The 26,976-nt window shown below is 45.1% G+C and overlaps 1 long non-coding RNA gene across 2 annotated transcripts in view; it reads left to right on the top strand.

The window, feature by feature from the left end:
* Positions 1 to 26,976, top strand: part of LOC138259430 (uncharacterized) — a 34,423-nt gene that overhangs the window by 1,127 nt on the left and 6,320 nt on the right. Inside the window, exons 2-3 of one of the 2 annotated variants that reach the window (XR_011198729.1) lie at positions 19,434 to 19,515; positions 24,243 to 24,337. This is a non-coding gene — a long non-coding RNA (uncharacterized lncRNA). The remainder of the gene's footprint in view (positions 1 to 19,433; positions 19,516 to 24,242; positions 24,338 to 26,976) is intronic. The other variant, XR_011198730.1, reaches the window with a different exon arrangement.

Here is a 26,976-nt window from a genome sequence, read left to right as displayed (position 1 = left end):
GTACAGTGCAATAATGGTTTATTAGTAGGATTAAGTATGCTACTGTTTGTTGCCCTAGAATGGTTCTTCACAGTATACTTTTGAATTTTTGTTTCACCAGGGAGGTTTTATGGACGGAATAATAGAGATAGATTATACACACACACCACATAGAACCTTCGCCACCACACACCCTACATACACTCACCACAACTCAGCTGTCTATTTCATTTATATTTATCACATGGCGGCTGCTTTTATTACACAAAATGCAGTGCATTTCTTATTAGTTCCTGTTATTAGCGTGATCCAAGCAGTCCAAGGTTTTCTCGGGGAAGTATATAACAGGGTGAACACAAGCCTACAACTCAAAATACAAGCAGCAATAAATTATTGTCCAGCCAAATGCTCACTTTCATGAGAAAAGAGCAGTATTTTATTTTACTGCTATTAACACAATAGGTAACATTCTCAAACAATTACACAGTCTCCCCGAGGACGAGGCTGTAGTGTTTCATAGGCAGTTTTCTGAGTCTCACTCCCTCCTCAGTCTAGCAATAGTGGCTATTCCCCATTCATCATAAGCAACATCCAGGGTAAGCCCTACTAGTGGTCGAAGCCGAGAGAGTCCACTGTAACTATATTAAAGTCAAACATGTTCCAGCATCGAAGCGCTATGTAGCAAGCAAGTTCCCCTGGGGCCGACTGCCCCAAAATAAGTCTTACCTGTACCTGCAGAGAGCATGTACCCTCACCACTCCTCCACCCACGGGCAACTGAGCCGCTCATTTAAGTGAGTTCATTGCACGTGGCCCAGGTAGATTGCGCTCTGCAATCCTCGAGTTCCTTATGCAGTCACAGCGACCAGAGGTTCCTTGTGGCTCCTCCTGCCCGGTTAAGTCTTTGGCCTATTGTAAGAAAATGCCACTGTTTGCATGGTTACCCCTTAACTTTGTGTAGAAAAATGCCACTGTTGGCATGGTTACCCCCTAACTTTTTGCCTTTTGTTGATGCCAGCTTTGATTGAAAGTGTGCTGGGACCTGCTAACCAGGCCCCAGCACCAGTGTTCTTTCCCTAAAACTGTACCTTTGTCTCCACAATTGGCACAGCCCTGGCATACAGTTAAGTCCCTTATAAAAGGTACCACTGGTACCAAAGATCCTGTGGCCAGGGAAGGTCTCTAAGGGCTGCAGCATGTATTATGCCACCTTGGGGACCCTTCACTCAGCACATGCACACTGCCTCCCATTTTGTGTGTGCTGGTGGGGAGAAAAAGACAAAGTCGACATGGCACTCCCCTCAGGGTGCCATGCCCACAACCCACTGCCTGTGGCATAGGTAAGTCACCCCTCTAGCACGACTTACAGCCCTAAGGCAGGGTGCACTATACCACAGGTGAGGGCATAGCTCCATGAGCACTATGCCCTTACAGTATCTAAGTCAATTCCTAGACATTGTAAGTGCAGGGTAGCCATACTGAGTATGTGGTCTGGGAGTTTGACAAAAACTAACTCCACAGTTCCATAATAGCTACACTGAATACTGAGAAGTTTGGTATCAAACTTCTCAGCACAATAAGAATGCACACAGAGTGCATCTTAGAGATACCCCCTGTATGCCAGCTCTACTTAGTGTGTGACTGACAGGTCTGTGCCAGCCTGCCACTTCCAGATGAGTTTCTGACCACATGGGGTGAGTTCCTTTGTGCACTCTGTGGTCATAAACAAAGCCTGTCCTGGGTGGAGGTGCTTCACACCTCCCCCAGCAGGAACTGTAACACCTGGTGGTGAGCCTCAAAGGCCCAAGCCTGGTGTTACAGCGCCCCAGGGCACTCCAGCTAGTGGAGATGCCCACCCCCCGGACACAGCCCCCACTTCTGGTGGCAAGTCCGGGGAGATAATGAGAAAAACAAGGAGGAGTCACTCCCTCAGCCAGGTCCACCCTAAGGTGACCACGGCTGAAGTGACCCCCTCATTAGAAAATCCTTCATGTTGCTTTGGAGGATTTAGCCCAATAGGGATAGGGATGTGCTGCCCTCCCCAAACAGAGGGACAACAAGGAGGGTGTAGCCACCCTCAAGGACAGTAGCCATTGGCTACTGCCTGTGACCCTAACACACTCCTAAATTCAGTATTTAGGGGCGACCCTGAACCCAGGATTTCAGATTCCTGATGACCTACAAAGAAGAAGGACTGCTTAGCTGAAAAACACCCAGCAGAGAAGACGGAAAAAAACAACTGCTTTATCCCCAGCCCTACCGGCCTCTCTCCTGCTTCAGAGAACCTGCACCAGCAACGCATCCTGCCGGCCCAGCGACCTCTGCCGACTCAGAGGACTGCCTTGCAACTAAAAAGTATCAAGAACTCCCATGGACAGAGGACCTGCCCAGCCAAGGAAGAAGAAACCATCTTTAAAGGGACTCTCACCTCACTCCAGAAGCGTGAGTCCCCACCACTTTGCACCCTATACCCTTTGCCCAAGTCCAGAGAAACCAACGACCCAAAGAGGATCCCCAGGGGACTCTGACGACGTGTCTACCTTGGGCTGACCTTCCTGCACCCCCATGACGATGCCTGCAGAGGGAATTCCGAGGACCCCCATGACCGCGACTGCCTGGGACAAAGATATCCGATGCCTGGAGAAGCACTGCACCCACAGTCCCCAGGCCCGTGAAAAATCGATCACCGGTGCAGCAGTGACCAGCAGGTGGCCCTCATCAGTGCCCATTCGGTGGCTGGCACGAGAAGCCCTCCTGTGCCCTGCCTGCATCGTCTGAGTGACCCCCTGGGTCCCTCCATTGATGCCTGTTGAAAACCCGATGCCCTGTTTGCCCATAGCACCCGGCCGGCCCTGTGCCGCTGAGGGTGTGTTTTGTTTGCCTACTTGGCCCCCCCTCAAATGCTTTACTAAACCCCCTTGGTCTGCCCTCCGGGGACACACCAACTTACCTGCCAGCAGACCGGAACCGGAACACTCCTGTCTCCGTAGGCGCCCACGTTATTTTGGCTCCTCTTTGACCTCTGCACCTGACCGGCCTTGTGTTGCTGGTGCTGGGTGATGGGGTTGACTCAAACCCCCAACGGTGGGCTACCTATGCCCCAGAGACTGAACTTGTAAGTGCTTTACTTACCGTAATAACTAAACTTTACTTACCTCCCCCAGGAACTGTTGAAAATTGTACCGTGTCCACTTTTAAAATAGCTTATTGCCATTTTATGAAAAACTGTGTACATTACTGTTTTGGTTCAAAGTTCTAAGTATTACTATGCAAAGTACCTTTCATTTAATGTACTTACCTGCAATCTGAATCTTGTGGTTCTAAAAATAAATTAACACAATAATATATATTTTATTTAAAAACCTATTGGCTTGGAGTTAAGTAATTGAGTGTGTGTTCTCACTTATTGCTTGTGCGTGTACAACAAATTCTTAACACTACCCTCTGATAAGCCTAACTGCTCGCCCACACTACCATAAATAGAGCATTAGTATTATCTATTATTGCCTCTGCCAAGCCTCTTGGGGAACCCCTGGACTCTGTGCACACTATATCTCATTTTGAAATAGTATGTACAGAGCCAGCTTCCTACATCTATCCAATGGCAGGGGTGGAGTGGCGGGAAGTAGTGCAATGGTTGTGATGGGGATCCCTCACCCTGGTGTGCTGCCCCCCACAGCGGCCTCACTCCTCCGGCGATGATCCTACTCAAGTCACACTTTTTGCTGGTCCTAGTGCCCACCTGTGGTATACAGGGTCACCTTATCTATACTGCACATGGGCTTCGATCCAATTGGCACATCGGTTTCCTGCACAGCGGCTCTCCCTGGCATACAGGGTTGCTGGATCTCCACAACGTTGGGACTATGGCCCGCTCTGCATGACAGTCCATCTGCGGCAGCCCCTCCTGGCATACAGGGTTGTCAGTCCCTTTCTGCACATGGGCTTTGGCCTGATGGACACACCTTTCACTCTGTGGCTGTCCATCTCTGGCTTGCAGGGTCTCCAACGTCCCACTGTACGCAAGCTCAAGACTGATCGGCACAGTGGTGTTCACAGCTCACTTCACAGCGGCCCTCTTCTGGCATATGGGGGGTCACAGACATTTTCCTGCCTGCACACAAGTAATAACTCTTTTGGTGCAGCAGCCGTCTTGGGACACCTCAGAAATGGAGTTCACTCAACAGGATTCCCACTTGATCTAGCTCCCTCCAGTGCTCTCCTCTTCCTCACAGGGCACACTGGTCTTGGCAAGCAGACAGGCACTGATGCCGAAGGCTCCAGTGCAGGTGGTCTTGGATTTCCTAGGTTATATCCTCTTACCCTGCTGGGGTACTAACAGACTTTGGCCCCCAGTTTTGGTCACAGACAGAAGTCTTGCAGAGGTTTTCCTCCTCGCACAGTCTGACTAGTTGCTTGACAGTTGAAATTTTTTTGGGTCTCAAGCTCCTCTTTGTATGGTCCATTTCTGGACACCAAAGGTGATTTGGAGTTTGTGTCTTTGAAGTTTATGTTGAAGGGGTCTGCTTCCTTTTGAAGAGCCCACTCTTCTACCTCTGTTCCTCTTGATTCCAGTCCGTCACAGCAAGTGACTCCAAATCTGATAGCCCCACAACACTGGTCACGGGAGTGACTAGAGTTCACACCTGGATGTCAGTCACAGTGGTATGTGAATCAAAAGGTTAGCCCAGGGCCTCAGCTCCACTCTTTATGATTGTCTTATCAGCTCCATCTCCTTCCTGAGATGTGCCAAGGCCCCTTCCCAGTGCCCTCTCTCTAAATCAAAGAGCACCCTTTGAAGTGTACTGGGAGGGCCTAGCTTTCCCTTCACTAATTTGTCCCTCCCAACTTACAGGAATGCAGCAACATGCACATTTGTGAGGGGGGATTCCTCTACCATCTCTCCTCGTGTTTAATCATGCGGCACTGGGTCTCCCAAAATGGAACCTATAGTCTGCCATGTATCGAACCATTCAAAGGCACAAATACATCCATCTCATGCATTGAATACAAACACACTGCACAGCACTGTATCTGACGTACTGCACCACACATACACCTAAGACATGCATTTAACATGTGTGCACTGCAGAGCACTATGGGCCACATGTAGGTAGCTTTTTGCATGTTGCAAACAGCAAATTTTGCTGTTTGCAAAGTGCAAAAAGCACTTCGCGATGCACAAACCCAGTTTTGCGATTCGGTAACCTGGTTACCGAATCGCAAAACCGGTTTGCGACTCGCAATTAGGAAGGGGTGTTCCCTTCCTAGTTGCGACTCGCAGTGCAATGTAGGATTGTTTTGTGACCGCGAACGCGGTCGCAAACCAATCGCAGTTTGCACCCATTTCAAATGTGTGCTAACTCACTCGCAAAAGCAGGCAGTGGTCACTGCCTGCTCTGAAAAAATGAAACAAAAATGTTTCATTTTTTGTTTTTGTAATGCAGCTCGTTTTCCTTTAAGGAAAACGAGCTGCATTACAAAAAAAAAACTGCTTTATTGAAAAGCAGTCACAGACATGGTGGTCTGCTGTCCGCAGCAGGCCACCATCCCTGTGAGGGCCGCCATTCACAAGGGGGTCGCAAATTGAAACCCACCTCATGATTATTCATGAGGTGGGCATTTGAGACCCCCTTGCGAATCACAGATGGTGTCAGGGACCCCACCCTACATTCAGATTTGCGAATCACAAATTGCGAGTTGCTCTGACTCGCAGTTTGCGGGTCGCAAATCCGAAATTTCGTACATGTGGCCCTATATCCTTTATGTACTGTACCACTCACAGGCACACATACACTTAACATATGCATACAACATGCATGTACTGTTCAGCACTACATCCTTCATGCATTGTTTCACTCACAAGCACAGGTATTCAGCATGCACACACTGCACAATACTGCATTATCCCTCTACTGTACCTTTCCCAGGCACATGTACGCCCAGCATAGGTACACCACAACTGTGCTGCACAGCACTCCATACCAACCCGATGTAGGCAAAGAGGTGAGTTAAGAACACAGTAGCAGAACTCTGAATGAGTGACCTGTTCACTCCTACTGATCACTACACAGTATACTGCTACCACTGTTCTCGTGCAGTTTAACTCCTGGTAAAGGCAGTAGCCCTTCACCATAATGAGGATAGCGCTTTGGGTACCTCTCCCTTTCCAACAAGACCGTAATCTGCAAGACAGGTCTATGTCTTGGCACACATGCAGACATCAGTACAATTGTGGCCCTCAGGGCAGGAGTTCACGTCCGTTACCATGTTGAGGACTTTTCTGTCCAACAGTCTGTCTCTCTCTCTTTCTCCCTCACTATGCCTCTCCCTCTCACGCTCTCAAACGCAGTGATATGAAAACTCATTTCACAGTGAATCGTGAAATATTTGAAATACTGCTTTGTGAAATACAGACTTCATCATCACAATGACAGCCACAAGGCTTATGTCATATGGAGGAACAAGATCTGTGGTAAGGTTTTCGTAATTATGCAACAAAAAGGACAAACCATTACCCACTATTAGCTGTCATTTGAAGTAAACACATTTTTCAAGATAACTAGCTCAAAATAACCATGTAAAATAGAAAAATAAAAATAACAGACAACTTGTAAAATGGTCCTGTATTGCCATCTTGGGTTTCTGGTGACATTCACAAATACTCAACCTTCAGCCTTGTGGTTTATCATGTCGCCAGAACACCTCAGAGACAATGCTGGACCATATTATTACATGGATGTGTATATATATATATATATATATATATATATATATATATATATATATATATATATAACCTAGCCAGTAGGTAATTATAGTTAGGACCATGTTTCCATTGAAAAAGCATTTTATGACTTGCCTATGTCTATGGCACTGTTTGACGAATCTACACAAAAATTTCCCAAAAAGCGCCCCAGTGATTCTTCTTGCGCACGGAAACTTTTGGGGTGATCTGTCAAGCGGGGGCCAAGAAAAAAAGGGGGGGGAGGGGTAAAAAAAACGTTAATTCCCATAGGAGCTGGGCAGCATTACACCAAATTTGGCAGAAAACTAGCTGTCGGTACGCAGATTGTGCTTTTGGTTATTTGGTGTAAATCTGTTTTTGAGATATTAAAGGAAATCCAAATTTGTATATCTCTGCCACGATGACTTCGTGAATAATGACAAGCTTGTGCAGGAAAATGCAGAGGTCTGATTAGCTGCTAACATAACAGCCAGGAAGCTTTGGCCGCCATTTTGGGTCTCGGCTTTAGCGGAGTCCCAACAAAAAATGCAAAAAAAAGGAAAAGGGGCAGGGTAGGTACACTCTGGCCCCCTTAGCTCTAATGTTTGGGGTCCCAGAGGGATCCCGCCAGAGCAAAAAAGCACTTTTCTTTAACTTTTTGCCACAAATTCACTGCAGATTCACAGCAAAAGTTAGAAAAAAACAAATGTGGGTTCCCGGATGGACCATGTGCTGGGGACATGTAAAAAAATAAGGAGGGGGGCGCACAGGGGCCCCATGCTGGGCTTATTGTTGCCACGGGGACTGCCACCTCCCCGGGGCTCAAATGAAATGTAATGCAGATGAGCCTCTTGCCCCCTCCCCCTGCAGCCCCGGGGACAGCAACCTCCCCGGAGCTCAAATGTAATGTAATGCAGGGGGACCTCAGGGCACAAGATATAGTTACTTGAAAGAACTGTAACAGTGAATTTATGTGGTTTTGTGCGTGTATTTCAGAACCTAACTAGAATGTCCCTGTAACCTTTGTTTTTTTCTGTGAATTTCTAAGGTTTTTTAAATGCTAATTCCTAACTATAACATCCCTGTGACCATTGTTTTTTTCAGTGAATTTCCGTTTCTTTAACACAGCAGTGAGGTTGGCCACATGCCTGACCCAGCACCCAGCCCTCACATGCTACCAACTCTACCCTGCACACGGCCTTTGGCCGTGTGCAACGGGGATTGGCTGCAGGGCCTGGCCTTCGGCCAATGCACTTCCACATCCTGCGCAAGACCAAAGGGCATGCACAGAGGGGGGTTGCCCTCAGGGCCTTGCCTGCCGCACACATCCTTTGGCTGTGGGCAGTGGGTGGGTAGGCCTCAAAACCTGCCCTGCAGCCAGGCCCTGCCCCAAACCCCCACATGCTGCCATCCTCATGCCAGGTTGGTTGAGTGAGTGTGTATATTTTTTTTCCATTGGGCTCAAAATCTGCGGATCTGTCACAGATTTACATTAGGGGTCTCGGATCGGGCAAAAACAAAATTGGGCAATTTTTTACCCATGAGGGATCCCTCAGGGACCCCTCCATCTGTCCTATGGGGTCCTGATACCTCTATTCTAACGCCTGTAGGAGGCTGGCCTGGCCTATAGTGGGTCCTTGTGGTACTTACACCTTGTGCCAGGTCCAGTTATCCCTTATTTGTAGAATAAAGGGATTTCTAGCAGCGTAGGCTGTTAGAGGTAGCTATGGCAAAGCAGCTTAGGCTGAACCAGGAGACATGCAAAGCTCCTTCTATACCACTTATATCATATAGCACAATATCATAAGAAAACACAATAATCAAAGTTACTAAAAATAAAGGTACTTTATTTTAGTGACAATATGCCAAAAGTATCTCAGAGGATACCCTCGCTTAGGAGGTAAGTAATATACACAAATTATATGTACACAAACCCAAAACAGGTAAGTAACAGTAAGAAAAGTAGTGCAAACAATGTAGAATCACAATAGGATGTAATAGGTAGACATAGGCCTAGGGGCAACACAAACCATATACTCCAAAAGTGGAATGTGAATCACAAATGGACCCCAGGCCTATGGGAGGTTGTAGAGGGTCACTGGGACTGTTAGAAAACAGTAAGGGTGTCCAAAATGCCCCACCCCAAGACCCTGAAAAGTAGGAGTAAAGTTACCCTACTACCCCAGAAAGACAGTATAGTCGTGATAGGGGATTCTGCACGAACCACAACCTTTTAAAAGAAGGTGACCAAGTTCAAGAGTCACGCAAGTGTCCAGGGGGGTGGAGGAGCCCACTAAACCACGGAGGAAGGTGAAAAACGGCTGCCTCCGGGTGGAAGAAGCCAATGATTCTGCAACAACGGATGGTGCCAGGAACTTCCCCTTTGGTGAGAAGATGTCCCATGGCGTGCTGGAGGTTGCAGAAGTGTTTCCACGCAGAAATACTGCAAACAAGCCTTGCTAGCTGCAAGAGTCGTGGTTGAGGATTTTGGTTGCTGCTGGGGACCAGGAAGAACCACGATGTTGCCCCTTGGAGGAGGAAACAGAGGGGGTGCCCAGCAACTCAGGGACCCCCCACAGAAGCAGGCAGCACCTGCAGAAGTACCGGAACAGGCACTTAGAAGATCTGAGGACAGCGGTCGACTCAGAGTCACGAAGGAGGGTCCCACGGCGTCGGAGTCCAACTCAGCGAGTTGGGCAGTGCAGGACGGAGTACTGGGGACCCAGGCTAGGCTGTGCACAAAGGAAGTCCTGGATAAGTGTACAGAAGCCGGAGCAGCTAAAAATCACGCAGTACACAGGTTTGCTGTCTGGCGTGGGGAGGCAAGGACTTACCTACACCAAATTTGGACAGAAGGGCCACTGGACTGTGGAAGTCACTTGGACCCCTCTCCTGTGTTCCAGGGACCACGCTCGTCAGGATGAGAGGGGACCCAGAGGACTGGTGATGCAGAAGTTTGGTGCCTTCGTTGGCAGGGGGAAGATTCCGTCGACCCACTGGAGATTTCTTCTTGGCTTCCAGTGCAGGGTGAAGGCAGACAGCCCTCAGAGCATGCACCACCAGGAAACAGTCGAGAAAGCCGACAGGATGAGGCGCTACAATGTTGCTGGTAGTCGTCTTGCTACTTTGTTGCGGTTTTGCAGGCGTCCTGGAGTAGTCAGCGGTCGATCCTTGGCAGAAGTCAAAGAGGGAAGTGCAAAGGAACTCTGGTGAGCTCTTACATTCGTTATCCGAGGAATAGCCCAGAAGAGAGACCCTAAATAGCCAAAAAAAAAGGAGGTTTGGCTACTAAGAAAGGAGGCTTGGCTTCTGAAAGAGGTAAGCACCTATCAGGAGGGGTCTCTGACGTCACCTTCTGGCACTGGCCACTCAGAGCTGTCCATTGTGCCCCAACACCTCTGAATCCAAGATGGCAGAGGTCTGGGACACACTGGAGGAGCTCTGGGCACCTACGCTGGGAGGTGCAGGTCAGGGGAGTGGTCACTCCCCTTTCCTTTGTCCAGTTGCGCACCAGAGCAGGGCTGGGGGATCCCTGAACCGGTGTAGACTGGCTTATGCAGAGATGGGCACCATCTGTGCCCATCAAAGCATTTCCCGAGGCTGGGGGAGGCTACTCCTCCCAAGCCCATCACACCTATTTCCAAAGGGAGAGGGTGTAACACCCTCTCTCAGAGGAAATCCTTTGTTTTGCCTTCCTGGGACTGGGCTGCCCAGGCCCCAGGGGGGCAGAAACCTGTCTGAGGGGTTGGAAGCAGCTGCAGTGGAGACCCCGGAAAGGCAGTTTGGCAGTACCCGGGTTCTGTGCTAGAGACCCGGGGATGCATGGAATTGTCCCTGCATGCATGGAATTCCATGACCCTAGACATGTTACATGGCCATGTTCGGAGTTACCATTGTGACGCTACATATAGGTAGTGACCTATATGTAGTGCACACGTTTAATGGTGTCCCTGCACTCACAAAGTCTGGGGAATTTGGCCTGAACAATGTGGGGGCACCTTGGCTAGTGCCAGGGTGCCCACACAATAAGTAACTTGCCACCTAACCTTCACCAAGTGAGGGTTAGACATATAGGTGACTTATAAGTTACTTATGTGCAGTGAAAAATGGCTGTGAAATAACGTGGACGTTATTTCACTCAGGCTGCAGTGGCAGTCCTGTGTAAGAATTGTCCTAGTTCCCTATGGGTGGCAAAAGAAATGCTGCAGCCCATACGGATCTCCTGCAACCCCAATACCCTGGGTACCTAGGTATCATATACAAGGGAATTATAAGGGTGTTCCAGTGTGCCAATGAGAATTGGTAAAATTAGTCACTAGCCTGCAGTGACAATTTGAAAGCTAAGAGAGAGCATAAACACTGAGGTTCTGGTTAGCAGAGCCTCAGTGATACAGTTAGGCACCACACAGGGAGCACATACAGGGCATACATTATGAGCACTGGGGCCAGCCTGGCAGGATCCCAGTGACACATGGGCAACTTTCCTACAACGCCTTACCGCACTTTTCAGTTTTATTCCCGACTCCACTGCACTGAGGCGATTAAAAAAAATGACAACCGCAACTTTTCTCTCAGGTTTCGGCCAGCCAGTTAGAGCCTTGCTTTGGCACGTGGATGCGGTGGAGGATCCACGTCCCTAGATCGCCACATTTCTTTTTTCTTCATTTACTCCAGAACTACTAAACTGATTTACTCCAAATCACAAAAAGGGCTGTTTCTGGACCAGTTTTCTGCCAAATTTGGTGTAATTCCATCCAGCTGTTTGGGCTGTAGTCATGGAAAATTGCATTAGGGAAAATGTGTTTTGGGACCCCCCCATTTTTCTTGCCCTCACTTGACAGATCACCCTGAAACTTTCAAATCAGCAACTGAATTGAGTAGAAGACTAATTTTGAAACATTTGTGAAGATTCGCCAAACTGCGCTAAAGTTATTAGCAAAATAAAAAACGCCTTTTCTATGGAAACTAGGTCCTAACTGTAATTACCTACTATCCATAGGCATATGGCCATCCATAGGCATGGGCAGTGCAGGAGCCAATTGTGGCCCCCAGGACTGGCTATCGGTCAGCTTTCTCATGGTAGGGACCCTGCCATGAGAAGGCTGGCGGAAAGTTGTGTTGTAATCAGCCAGGGGGGCTGAACTCTGCACCACCCTCGCAACCAGGGTTGTAATGTGGTGGTCGGACTGCCACAGTTGTGGTGGTCCAACTGGTACCACGAGGCTGGCGGTCCTTGGACTGCCATCCTTGTAATGAGGACCTTAGAGACAACAACTGGTGCCAGCAGTGTCAATGATAAAATACTTAAATATAATGGTATCGGAGTGACTATCTGCCCGAAAGTGTATCCAGTAGAGTGAGGGAATTCTGTTTGTTGGATAGGGGCATATAAGAGTCTTTTAGTATTTGTGTCTAATCTTGTGTATATGTGTCTGATCATATGTATTGGTGCTTGAGCATTTGTCAGTGTTTGATGACATGCATGAGTGTTTGGTGGTATTCCAGCAGTGCTGTACATTACCCATATTTGTTCTTCTCACTGAATTTTGCCATGGTGCAGACAAAGTGCAATAGTTTCAGGATACTTAGTGTAGTTTTTTTTTGTACAGATTAGAACCTTGTTACATCTATATAAATTATTTAATTCTGTTTCTGATTAGTTAAATGAAATTCTTTTACTGTGTGCTTTAACTTTCCTTAGAACACTCATCATCGTATTTTGGTGGAATTTATATATGTCCTATTCACATTTTTAGTTCAAAAGCATGTATCTGTGACGCAAATTTCATTCAATGAGCAAAACTGATCAATCTAAAACAGTTTGAATCATATCATGATATTGTTATCACAGAAGTAACACCCATCAATATTGTGCCATAATCACAACCCTGTGGCTGTGCAGCTAGCCCAATCATCTAGTCCCCTTAGTTTAACATTATCTGTAACCCCTAAAGTATAGTCAATGCCCAGAGGTACAGTTAATTCAAACCCAGATCAGAATCAAAACTATTCCCTCTTTAGTAGCCAAATATCGTAAGTTTGCTAATTCAATGGGTCCGCAGTTGATTTTTTGTGTGTCTATTTCTATTGTATTAATTTATCAATAACTGTCTCAATTTCATCATTCTTCATATACCGCCTTTTCTAAAATATAATAATTGCCTTATGTGAAGGTTATATATTCAAATAGCTTATGTATAACCACCACACCTATTGCCTTATAAAGTAGCTGTAACGTAAAATGATGTTACGCAGATGATAGAAATGTCCTTTATCAGTGATTTTATTTAAGGGATTGAGTTCAATATGTGACTTCAACTAGGGCTCAGTGTTCAATCTCAGTAAAACTTAATATTTCCTGTTGTACTCTGGTCACTCATAAACCAACTCAGAATTGTTAGTTGCTTGGTGTTGTTCTTACCATTCTATTGTGACTCTCTTTAGTGTTTTTCTTATGTTTATATATTGTTGAGTCGCTTAATGATGGAAACATGACACTGCGTCACTTCAATGTGTGGGTAACCTATGGAGAAGTATCAAAGAAGGAATCTGGATTCCAGTGCCTAGTAAATTGAATTTGTGTCCATTTCGATTGTATCCTATTACCAAGGTTGTGTCCTGCAGCATTGCTGATGTCTTCAACCATAAATACCCTTACTGTATAGAGGCAAGACGTACCGATGAAGGTTTGGTGGGTGATTCAGTACCACACTCATAACCTATCCACATCGACCTTGTTTCCTGGAAGGAGAGGCTGGGAGTCCTAATAGAGTGTCTGCACAGCCTGGCAAAAGGCTTCAAATGTATGGTGAATGCACTATGCGATAACGCTCGACAACAAAACTACATTTATAAGGAATCCTTGAAATCTCATAATATTTGGAAGTGTCAGCGGCAATCTTGCTGGATAACTTTCCTCTTGTCTCACATCATTTTTGGTATGCAGTCATGCCACACTTGCTGCAGCCAGGTCTCTTGCTTTTGGATTTGTGGCGGAAGAACTGATGTTTCTTTGGGAATATTTTGAAGAACAGTTTTTGAATACAAAGTATTTTAGGAACCAAGTCATGTTAGACGAAAAACCCTTAAACTTTAAATATTTTCCTCTAGTTGCTTAAGAGGTGGAATGTATTACTTTTCTTAGACTTTCGGCTTTTTCGTGAAGAAACCAAGATTAGTTGCACCAAGATACCATTGTTGACATGTTAATATGAACATAGATTTAAGGTAAAAGTAGTATTTGTTAAGTGATAATGTTTTGCTGAAAATAGGAAACACAGAATATTAATGAATCTTAATTATTTTATCTCATTGTGTAAGAAACAACTCAATACCTAATCCAATCAGTAGCAGAAGACACATTTCTATGACACTTGAGGTGCTTATCTTGCCAAAAGAAAACAAGGGTTAAGAGCACATAAGAAAATACATGCATCTTGGTATGCTCAGTTTCAGGAAGGTCTGTCTCGTGCCAGGAGCAAAACGATGTGTTGATGGTACTGGATTGTATTACATTGAATTATAGCATTTGTATAGCACTTACTACCTCGACCTGGGGTGCTGTAACACTTATCCAGCATGGTTAACAAGCTATGCTGTGTGGGTGTGTAGTAGAAGTGTGTTGTCTTTCCTTTGAACCTGTGTTGGAATTGTTTCCATATTCTGCATGACGAGCACTGAGGAGTTGTATCATGTTGTGGGATGGAGCGCTTAGTAATATAATGGAAAAGGAAGCGTGCAAGATACACGTGCTTATTCAAAATTTGTGTTCTGGAGGTGTCTCTGATTAATTCCTGAGGCCCTTTCTTGTGACAGAAGTTTATCTTTTATATTCTCAAAATGATTTCCTATGCTGGCTGTGGCAGGACGTTGTCCACTCTGTGATTTTATGTATCTGAGACAAATAACAGGTGTAGAGCAAGGAGCAGGTGGGGGGGTGTAGGGGGGGAGGCAGAGATCTGCCTGGATGGACTGTATTACAGTCCTCCTTTATGTGATTGCTATTATGAGATGTCAAGTGAAGAGATTTGCCGAAATGCACTGCATTATCATCATCATTTTGTTATTATGGTATGACGGTGCTCAGAGTATGTGACTATCTGGGACCTCCAGTCTGGGTGATGTTAGAGTCCTCCATTGACCAACAATTTGTAGAAGATCTCCTTGGCCATGACATTCCTCTTAAGTGGTTAGTATCAAGTGGTTATTTAAACAGGCTGGTGTAGACTGAATTTATGCCATCCAGTTGCCACCAAGGGCCCACTGGCCCTTTCATACATTATATGGATGTCCTGATGATGATGAGGAGATAGGGAGTTGAGATATGATACCATACAGTGACATAGATTAAATCAAATTGCATTGGAAGAATCGTCATGAAGACCACAGCTACTGCCCTCCATTTCGTGGCTGGAGGTAGGAGGCGCAGTAGACATTTTTACTAATTCTGTGAAGTGTGTCGGATGAGGTTACCAGTCCTTTATCTCATTAGGTAGGTTGTGGATCTTAAAGTGCAGAGAGGCTGCAGGTACTGATAGGTATTATTCTCAATCTGTATGTCAAGGGCATTGCAAGGTTATGTTAGCTGGAGCGCCCCTGTTCTATGTGCTGGTTGGGATTGGTCCACATCTCTGGACGGTGCTTTTGGAGGTAGCAGGTTTATCGTCCTAGGTTCTATCCAAGGGCCAGCAGTTAATGTGATTACTTAGTGAAGAACCATGTTTTCATCTCTCTTCTGAACTTTAAATGCTTCTGGATTCTTCTACTCTTATATCTATTATAGTCCTTTCCCTTTGGAAAGTATGAGGATAATGCAAAGAAGTTTGAACATTGATCATCTAGCTACAGGTAGTCATTTGAGTATTTAAAGGGCTGGTGGCACGTGTTGTCTAGGGTCAAGGCAAAGGACGAGTCTTGCTGCAACATTTTAGATTTGGTGAGTTTATGATGAAACAAGGAACCCCAAGGTATAAGCCTTTAGCATAGTTAAGCTTGGGGATCCCAAGAGTGAGGATAGGTAATTGATTTTGTTGCTATCCAAAGTATTGGACAAGGCATGACAGTGCTTCCATTGGTAGAAGGTGCTCCTGGCAAACTCACTTGCACATGGTATAAGAGAGAAATCTAAGGAGGAAGAGAAAGATGAAAAACATTAACAAAGAAAGAAAGCAGGGGTGGGGAAGAACCTGAAAGACTGATATAGGGGGGCAGACGGTGTCTGGTGATGGATGAAATCGGCATCAAGTGGAATCATATCTTCACAGCCTTGGTATTGAGCACCCCAGACGTTAAATATTTCCAGCCATAGGCTTCTAAACCAGTTGTTCCCAACCTTTTGACTTTTGTGGACCCCACTTTATCAATACTAGAACCCCGGGACCCCCCACTGAATGATTAGTACAATCCAGGGACCCCACACTGAGTCATTACTGATAGCTGGGGACCTAATCTGTTAATATTATTTAATTTTCTCTGCAGTCACGGACCCCCGTAGGAGGCTTTGCGGACCCCTAGGGGTCCCCAACCCCCGGTTGGGAACAACTGTTAAAAACGAAACTTTGAGTACAAACACTTATCCTTTTACAAACTAAGCATGGGAACTTGGTGTGGTTACCCATAGGTTTCTCACTTGTCTTTATGTAACTGATGGGGCATCAAGTTCCTGGTGTTAATGTAATTTCCCAAAGGTCATGAGTTCTGACTTTGCAGTGTTGTGTATTCTATCACTGGTGAGGAAGTTAGACGCAGAATAAACATGGCAGATCACTGTCTTTAGATACCCATTTTTTTACCACTGATGTCAACGTCCACCAGAATGATAAGGAAGAGTGGAGATTTTAAGTGTCACTGTTTTCTTCTCTTATTACGTTCACCTTCTCCTACTTCCATTATTGTCCAACATAATACTGAAAGCCACTGAAATTATGCGATAATATGGCTGCAGTGTTTTCCTGGATAGGTATGGATTTGCCATATAATTCGTTATCTGCTGTATAATTTGCAGATTTAACAAGAAATGTTTCTAGCTCAAATGGATTTAAAGTTACACTGTCATGTGTTACTGCACAATGGAAGACCATTTGCAAGTGTTTATTGGCTATCTTATAATTGTTGATTGTTCTCTTTATGTGTCAAACCTATACTAATGAGGTGTAACGTTTTACTATAAAGTTTTACTATGTGTAAAAAGGACAAAATAATCAGGTAACATGGCCATAAATTGTGCCATATTTTGCTGTATAACTTGCCTTTTCTTGCCTGGATAGTTAAGCCGATTCTGTAACACAATTTGGTCCTATCCTTTCTCAAAATTCTGGTGGTTCTGATTATATTGTGTGTAGTCCGTGTTGGGTGAAATGAGGACGGAAAAGTGTATCTCTCCTGTTGAATCCAGAGAACAAGTTTAGTTTTTTTTACACGTTTGTAGGAGAAGAGGAGGAACCCTAGCTTGAACCCCTATGTCACAACTATTGTTGTTTGATGGTGATGTAGAATTTATTGTGGGTTGTCGTTCAACAAATCATCAGAGTGAAAATGATCATCATAATAACGAAAACCTCAGAGTTTAAAAATAAGATGAACGAAACTAAATACACCACAAACACTGTTCATCATACATTCCAAACCTTTCAGTGTAAAATCCCTAACATCTATACATTTAGCTATATTACAACTTTTGTGCTAGCTCATAATATGTTTTGATAGCTGCAGTCACGTTAATCCACCCTGCATAACTGTATGCTAGTAAGCCGCAAATTGAGTTCCCGTTTGACAGTGTTCCTCACCTCTTTTATACCCTTTTTGCCGGAAAGTGTCCACAGTGCAGGTGGGGACTCACTGCACTTGGATCCTGTTTTTGCAACACAGGATTGAAAACAGTGTTCCTATTAGATCATGAGCATAGTGTGATAGCGCGCTGTCATTTATAGACTAAATATCACCCAAACAATAACGTGTGGAAATCGGGTTTCAGAAAATATTTATCAATTGCACATCACCAAGTAAAGTGTCTTGATATTTTTTTGATTCCATTAAAATCTTTGTTTCTATCATGGTGCAGAATTACAAAAAATGTACTTAGTTTTTGCTTTCCTAACTCTAACTGCTGCTATATTTTGAACTATTTGTACTGTTAAATAACAGGTATTTAAATTTTACTATTTAATTTTACTAATTGTGTGCTAGAAAAGTGCTGACATCCTTCAGCCTTTCCTTACACACTACCTGTGCCCCAGCAAGATAGTCAATAGCCAGGAGCGGCTCGCTGGGCTTTGTTGAGGTGGGGTGGCGAGGGGGGATGCACACAGGGGGAGGGGTCAAATTAATAAAAAAAAAATCTCTAACCTGCTTCTCTGCCACCGCGCTGCTCCTATCCCGTCGCTGCAGGCAGAAACAGGCTCCCAGTCTGCCCTGCGGCCAATCCTGACGGTGCTCAAAGATAGCAGCCTATGAAGGGTCTCTCCAGCCCAGCAACTACTCCACCCCGACCCCGCGCCCCCTTCTAATGACGTCAGCACACAATTGCGCGCTGACATCATTGGAGGGTTCCAGCGCATCGTTAGGAGAACAGGTGAGTTTCTCCTCCGGTGGTGGTGGGGAGGCATTGGACACAAAGAGGCATTAGGGGAAAGGAAAGGGTTTTGCTTTCCCTCGATGTATCTTTGAGCATTCCTTCTGTCTGATCGCATCGCGATCGGGCAGCAGGAATACCCACTGGACACCAGGGATTTTATTTAAAAAATGTAGTTTTTCTTTACATGAGTCGGGGAGCGGCCCCTTAGGCAAGGGACGCTTCCCTTTGGGGGGCATATATTTTATGGCCATTTCTACCCCACTTGGGGGCAGATCGCCCTATTATTTTTATGCTGATCTGCCCCCAAAGGGGGCAGAAACCACTGGAACGCAAGGGATTTTTTCATTTGTTTATTTCTGTGTGGGGGTGTATAGAACTGTTGGCCATTTCTGCCCCCAAGGGGGCAGAAGCCACTTAGGCACCAGGGATAATGTGTGTGTGTTTGTTGTATGGGGGGACAGCCCCTTGGGCAAGGGTCGCTCCCCTAAGGGGGCATCATATTTATGGCCATTTCTGCCCCCCCTTGGGGGCAGATCGGCCTATTACTTTTAGGCTGATCTGCCCCCAAATGGGTCAGAAACCACTGGAACGCCAGGGATTTTTTTATTTGTTTATTTCTGGGGGGGGGGGCATAGAACTGTTGGCCATTTCTGCCCTACTTGGGGGCAGATCAGCCTATTTTTTTAGGCCCATCTGCCACCAAAGGGGGCAGAAACCACTGTAACACCATGAATCTTTAAAAATTGTTTATTTCTGTGGGGGGTGGGGGGTGGAGGGGTACCCCCTTGGGCAAGGGTCACCCCCCAAGGGGGGCATAGAACTGTTTGCCATCAGCCTATTTGTTTTAGGCCCATTGCCTCCAAGGGGGGGGGGGGGGCAGAAGCCACTTAGGCACCAGGGAATAGTGTGTGTGTGTTTTTTGTTTAGGGGGTGGCCCCTTGGGCAAGGGTAGCTCCCCATGGGGGCACACTACTAAAGGTATTTTCTGCCCCCCCTTGGGGCAAATAGGCCTGCTTTTTAGTAGGCCCATCTGCCCCTAAAGGGGGCATAATCCACTTAGGCACCAATTTCTAAATGCTTGATGGTGGGGTGTTTGTCAACTGGCGAAGTATTTGCATTTGTGATTCTAACAGTTTTTTTCTCCCTTTTGTTCTAGTACAAAGCTTTTGCTTCCTTTGCTGTGGCTCCTTGTGGTTTGGCAGTGATTGACCTGTGGTTTGCGTAGTTGCATGTTTTAGGTAAGTAAAAACAGTTTACTCCAAAGGAGTATTGTTGCCATGCATGAATGAAATGTTTGTAGGTGGTGTACTAAATGCAGGATTGTGTGTGAAATTGTCCTTAGATTTGTGCACAATGATATTTGTGTTGTCTTATTTCTAATTTGCTTTTCTTTTTTTCTTTTTAGTGGGATATCATTGGTGATTGCTGTGTCTGTGCAGAGTAGTTGCTGGTGAGTAGGTTTTTCCAGCAAGTGAGCGGTAGAGTTTTTCAGTACATAACTCTTTGTGATAAAGCCACACTTTGTTTATTACTTATCTTACACAGTGCTGGTTGTTGGTGGTGTATTTGTCCAGTTACTTTTTGTAGGAAGGATCATTGCTAGCCGCAGGATGACCGGTCAGCAGGTTGTTGGTATGTTTTTTGAGTCATTGTCTGATCATGATTATGAGATTGACTCTGCATCTGAGGCAGAGGAGGAAGTGAGAGATTCTAGCAGTGAAGTTTCTTTCGGAGAGGAATCTTCTGATGAGGAAGCCACTCTCTGTGCAGATGAAGGGCCCGTTTTAGAGGAGGACACTGATGTGCCAAAAGTGCAGCAACCTAGGGCTGAAAGGTTTCCCGTTGGAAGACCTGAACTCTGGCTTGTCCCAAACATGGAGCACCCAGAGTTGCCTGCCTTTACTGGTCTCCCGGGGTGTAGAGTCAATACGGAGAACTTTTTGCCTGTCAATTTCTTTGAGTTATTTATGGATGATATGTTTTTGGAAGAGATTGTTGAGCAGAATAATTTGTATGCGGAGCAGTATTTGAGGGACAGCGCTGCCAGACGTAGGCCACACTCTAGAGCTACCCAGTGGATTCCCACAAATTTGGAAGAGATGAAAAGGTTTTTGGGTTTGACTTTTTTGATCGGGTTGATAAGGAAGCTGTCACTGGCTTCTTATTGGTCTACTAGTCCTTTGATGGCAATGGCTATATTTCCTGCAACCATGAGTCGTAATCGGTATTTGCTTCTTCTTAGGATGCTGCATTTTGTTGACAATGCTTTAGCCTTGCCACAAGATCATCCTGATTCTGACCGTCTTTTTAAGATTAGGCCTGTCCTTAATCATTTTGTAGATCGGTTTTCAGAGGTCTATGTTCCAGGCAAAGAAATAGCTGTGGAAGAGCCTTTGGTCCTCCTCAAGGGTCGTTTGGGTTTTAGGCAGTACATTCCTAGCAAGAGGGCACGGTATGAAATTAAATTGTGTATGCTGTCTGGAAGTAGTACAAGATAAGTGTATAATTTTCGGGTCTACACTGGTAGGGATTCCAGTATTGACCCCACTGATTGTCCGCCCACAATTGGAGTTACTGAGAAAATTGTTTGGGAACTTGGTAGACGACTGTTTAACAAAGGTCGCCATTTGTATGTAGATAACTTCTACATTGGAGTGCAGTTGTTCAAGGAATTGTTTAGAGTGGACACTTGCTTGTGGCACAATTCATTGCAACAAGAAAGGCTATGCAAGGGAGCTTGTCTGTAAAAAATCTTGAGAGGAGACAGTGCAGTGCCTTGCGGAATGATCAGCTGCTAGCTCTGAAATTTACAGACAGGAGGGATGTCTACATCCTAAGTACCATCCATGATGAGAGTACTTCCCTTGTGACTGTTTGGGGCCAGGTTGCTGAAGTGCGCAAACCTGTGTGCATTTTAGATTATAATAAGTACATGGGAGGTGTAGATAGAGTTGATCAGAGGTTGGAACCTTATACTGCTATTCGTAAGTCTTATGTTTGGTATAAGAAGTTAGCATTTCACCTTTTTCACTTGGCAACTTTTAATGCTTTTATTGTGTTCAAGGATAGGTCTCCAGAGTCAAAGATGACATTTGTGAAATATCAGGAGTCAGCGATAGAGAGCCTTATTTTGGGGGAACACGCAAGAGTTCCTAGAGAAGCAGTTGTGGAGGATGTGGCTAGATTAAAAGATCGCCACTTTGCTAAGCACATTCCTCCCACACCCAAAAAAGACTTTCCAGCTAAGAAATGTAGAGTCTGTGCTCAAAGAGGTATCCGGAGGGAGACTAATGTACTGCCCAGATTGTCCTTCAAAGCCTGGGCTGTGTGAGGGTGGCTGTTTCAGGAATTACCACACACAGAAGAATTACTGGGAACTACCATGAGTGTAAACTGCCTATTTTATATTTTCATGTGTTCAGTTTCATGGTTGGCATTTCTGTCATGTATTTAGTTAGAGCTTTTGTGTTTGTAGTTTTGTACTTATTTCTAATCAGTTAGTGGTGTCTTTGTTAAAAAAAAAAAAAAGTGATGTCATTGTGTGTGTTGTGGCGCTTGGCTGGCGGTGTAAATATTGATTTGCTGTTGGCTACTGCAACACACTGCCAGCCAAATGCCAGTCCACACACTCCCATCAGCTGGTGTGATTGCTGTATCAGGCATGTGGGCGTATGTAAGTGATGGGCCCTTGAGTGGTGCTGTCTGTCGATACGAGTGTTGTAATGTGCTGGGCGTGAATGGTCTTGTGCATGTCATGTATGAAAGGTGTGTGAATGGACTGTAAAGGTTTTCGTGCTTTGTCGTAGCTTTACAGCTCACGAGCTGTGAGTCTTTGGTTCAGTTTTTTGGCCTTTCATTTATTAACAGTGCATTTCATTTTTGTGAAATCTCTTCTTAATAAAATTTGATCACAGAACCATCACTCATCCTCGTGCCAAATCCAACCACTATATGTGGTAAAATGACAAAACCTGCTCCGCTGTAATCAGGTGTTGCAGCACACCCGTGACACGCTAGGTGTCTTGAGTGGGACCCTGATGATGAAGCATGCCACCAACTTTTGGTTGGTGGGTGAGGGGTCTTTTTAACATAACCTAAGTGCGTTTCTTTTTACAATTTTAGTGTTTGGATCATCACATAAGTACGTGGACACATCAAAATGATCTATTGCAAAACTACCTGTGTTTAGAGGGGAGGGAGCACCTATGTTTTTGGTCCCGGGTGCACCTTCATCTAGGGAAACCTACCAAACCCAGACATGTTTTAAAACTAGACACCCCAAGGAGTCCAGGGAGTTGTGGCTTGCCTGGATCCCCCAACATTTTCTTACCCAGACTCCTCTGCAAACCTCAAAATTTGCTTAAATAAGCATATTTTCCTCACTTTTCTTTGTAGGATCACCGCTCCGGCACAAATTTCATTCCACCTAGCATTCCCCTCAGTCTCCCAAGTAAAATGATACCTCACTTGTGTGGGTACCCAAAGCAGACTCAGCCTAAAAGATGTATAAAAGAAAAATATGTGCTTATCAACTTGCTGTGCTATCCCCTCAATCTCTACAGGTTTTTGGCATTTTTCTGTTGCAGGCACTTGGGCCACCCACACAAGTGAGGCATCATTTTTATCGGGAGACTTGGGGGGAATGCTGGGTGGAAGGAAATTTGTGGCTCCTCTCAGATTCCAGAACTTTCTGTCACCGAAATGTGAGGAAAACGTGTTTTTTCAGCCAGATTTTAAGGTTTGCAAAGGATTCTGTATACGAAAACACTGGGGGATTCAAGCAAGTCACACCTCCCTGGACTCTCTCGGGTGTCTAGTTTTCAGAAATGTTTGGGTTTGGTAGGTTTCCCTATATGGCTGCTGAGCCCAGGACCAAAAACGCAGGTGCCCCCCGCAAAAACAGTTTTGTATTTGATAATTTTGATGTGCCCACATAGTGTTTTGGGGCATTTCCTTTCGCAGGCACTAGGCCTAACCACACAAGTGAGGTACAATTTTTATCGGGAGACTTGGGGGAACACTGGGTGGAAGGACATTTGTGGCTTCTCTTAGATTCCAGAACTTTCTGCACCGAAATGTGATGAAAAGGTGTTTTTTAGCCAGAGTTTTAGGTTTGCAAAGGATTCTGGGTAACATAACCTGGTGAGAGCTCCACAAGTCACCCACCCCATCCTAGAATCCCCTAGTTGTCTAGTTTAAAAAAATGCACAGGTTTGGTAGGTTTCTCTAGGTGTCGGCTGAGCTAGAGACCAAAATCCACAGCTAGGCACTGTGCAAAAAACAGCTCTGTTTTCTTTGGGAAAATGTGATCTGTCTACGTTGTGTTTTGGGGCACTTCCTGTCGCAGGCACTAGGCCTACCCACACAAGTGAGGTGCCATTTTTATCGGGAGGCTTGGGAGAACACCGAGTAGTAGAACAAGTGGTATTGCCCCTTGTCTTTCCCTCCAAATGTGAGACAGTGTGTAAAAAAAGACGACTATTTGAGAAATGCCCTGTAATTCACATGCTAGTATGGGCATCCCGGAATTCAGAGATGTGCATATAACCACTGCTTCTCAACACCTCATCTTGTGCCCATTTTGGAAATACAAAGGTTTTTTTGATACCTAGTTTTCACTCTTTATATTTCAGCAAATGAATTGCTGTATACCTGGTATAGAATGAAAACCCATTGCAAGGTGCAGTTCCTTTATTGGCTCTGGGTATCTAGGGTTCTTGAAGAACCTACAAGCCCTATATATTCCCGCAACCAGAAGAGACCAGTAGACGTAACGAGATATTGCATTCAAAAATATGACATTGCAGAAAAAAGTTACAGAGTAAAACATGGAGAAAAATGGCTGTTTTTTTCACCTCAATTTAAAAAAAATCTTATTATTTTAGCTGTTATTTTCTGCAGGAAAACCTTGTAGGATCTACACAAATGACCCATTGCTGAATTCAGAATTGTGTCTATTTTTCAGAAATGTTTAGCTTTCCGGGATCCAGCACAGGTTTCACACCCATTTCTGTCACTAATTGGAAGGAGGCTGAAAGCACAAAAAATAGTAAACATGAGGTATGTCCCAGTAAAATGTCAAATTTGTGTTGAAAAATTTGGTTTTCTGATTCAAATCTGCCTGTTCCTGAAAGCCGGGAAGATGGTGATTTTAGCACCACAACCCCTTTGTTGATGCAATTTTCAGGGAAAAAAAACACAAGCCTTCTTCAGCAGCCCTTTTTTCTCATGTTTTTGAAGAAAACAAAATTTTCGCTGTATTTTGGCTAATTTCTTGGTCTCCTCCAGGGGAACCCACAAACTCTGGGTACCTCTAAAATCCCTAGGATGTTTGAAAAAAGGAAGCAAATTTGGAATGGACAGCTTATGTGGACAAAACATTATGAGGGGCCTAAGTGTGAACTGCCCCAAATAGCAAAAAAAAGCCAGCTGGTGAGTAGGTTTTTCCAGCAAGTGAGCGGTAGAGTTTTTCAGTACATAACTCTTTGTGATAAAGACACACTTTGTTTATTACTTATCTTACACAGTGCTGGTTGTTGGTGGTGCATTTGTCCAGTTACTTCTCGTAGGAAGGATCATGGCTAGCCCCAGGATGACCGGTCAGCAGGTTGTTGGTATGTTTTTTGAGTCATTGTCTGATCATGATTATGAGACTGACTCTGCTTCTGAGGCAGAGGAGGAAGTGAGAGATTCTGGCAGTGAAGTTTCTTTCGGAGAGGAATCTTCTGATGAGGAAGCCACTCTCAGTGCAGATGAAGGACCCGTTTTAGAGGAGGACACTAATGTGCCAATAGTGCAGCAACCTGGGGCTGATAGGTTTCCCATTGGAAGACCTGAACTCTGGCTTGCCCCAAACATGGAGCAGCCAGAGTTGCCTGCCTTTACTGGTCTCCCGGGGTGTAGAGTCAATACGGAGAACTTTTTGCCTGTCAATTTCTTTGAGTTATTTATGGACGATGTGTTTTTGGAAGAGATTGTTGAGCAGACTAATTTGTATGCGGAGCAGTATTTGAGGGACAACGCTGCCAGACTTAGGCCACACTCTAGAGCTACCCAGTGGATTCCCACAAATTTGGAAGAGATGAAAAGGTTTTTGGGTTTGACTTTTTTGATGGGGTTGATAAGGAAGCCGTCACTGGCTTCTTATTGGTCTACTAGTCCCTTGATGGCAATGGCTATATTTCCTGCAACCATGAGTCGTAATCGGTATTTGTTTCTCCTTAGTATGCTGCATTTTGTTGACAATGCTTTAGCCTTGCCACGAGATCATCCTGATTCTGACCGTCTTTTTAAGATTAGGCCTGTCCTTAATCATTTTGTAGATCGGTTTTCAGAGGTCTATGTTCCAGGCAAAGAAATAGCTGTGGACAAGCCTTTGGTCCTCTTCAAGGGTCGTTTAGGTTTTAGGCAGTACATTCCTAGCAAGAGGGCACGGTATGGAATTAAATTGTGTATGCTGTCTGGAAGTAGTACAGGATATGTGTATCATTTCCGGGTCTACATTGGTAGGGATTCCAGTATTGACCCCACTGGTTGCCGCCCACATTTGGAGTTACTGAGAAAATTGTTTGAGAACTTGGTAGACGACTGTTTAACAAAGGTCACCATTTGTATGTAGATAACTTCTACATTGGAGTGCAGTTGTTCAAGGAATTGTTTAGAGTGGACACTTGCTTGTGGCACAATTCGTTGCAACCAGAAAGGCTATCCAAGGGAGCTTGTCTGTAAAAAACTTGAGAGGGGACAGTGCAGTGCCTTGCGGAATGATGAGCTGCTAGCTCTGAAATTTACAGACAGGAGGGATGTCTACATGCTAAGTACCATCTATGATGAGAGTACTTCCCTCGTGACTGTTTGGGGCCAGGTTGCTGAAGTGCGCAAACCTGTGTGCATTTTAGATTATAATAAGCAAATGGGAGGTGTAGATAGAGTTGATCAGAGGTTGGAACCCTATTCTGCTATTCGTAAGTCTTATGTTTGGTATAAGAAGTTAGCAATTCACCTCTTCCACTTAGCAACTTTTAATGCTTTTATTATGTTCAAGGATAGGTCTCCAGAGTCAAAGGTACCATTTGTGAAATATCAGGAGTCAGTTTTAGAGAGCCTTATTTTGGGGGAACAGGCAAGAGTTCCTAGAGAAGCAGTGGTGGAGGATGTGGCTAGATTAAAAGATCGCCACTTTGCTGAGCACATCCCTCCCACGCCCAAAAAAGACTTTCCAGCTAAGAAAAGTGGAGTCTGTGCTCGAAGAGGTATCCGGAGGGAGACTCGAATGTACTGCCCAGATTGTCCTTCAAAGCCTGGGCTGTGTGTGGGTGGCTGTTTCAGGAAGTACCACACACAGAAGAATTACTGGGAACTACCATGAGCGTAAACTGCCTATTTTATATTTTCATTTGTTCAGTTTCACGGTTGGCATTTCTGTCATGTATTTAGTTAGAGCTTTTGTGTTTGTAGTTTTGTACTTATTTCTAATCAGTTAGTGGTGTCTTTGTTAAAAACAAAAAAAAGTGATGCCAAATTTGTGTGGAGTGGCGCTTGGCTGGCGGTGTAAACATTGATTTGCTGTTGGCTACTGCAACACACTGCCAGCCAAACGCCAGTCCACACACTCCCATCAGCTGGTGTGATTGCTGTATCAGGCATGTGGGCGTATGTAAGTGATGGGCCCTTGAGTGGGAGTGGTGCTGTCTGTCGAT

The sequence above is a fragment of the Pleurodeles waltl genome, chromosome 9 (assembly GCF_031143425.1).
Source record: "Pleurodeles waltl isolate 20211129_DDA chromosome 9, aPleWal1.hap1.20221129, whole genome shotgun sequence".
Classification (NCBI taxonomy): domain Eukaryota; kingdom Metazoa; phylum Chordata; class Amphibia; order Caudata; family Salamandridae; genus Pleurodeles; species Pleurodeles waltl.
This window is presented reverse-complemented; position numbering and strand designations above follow the sequence as displayed.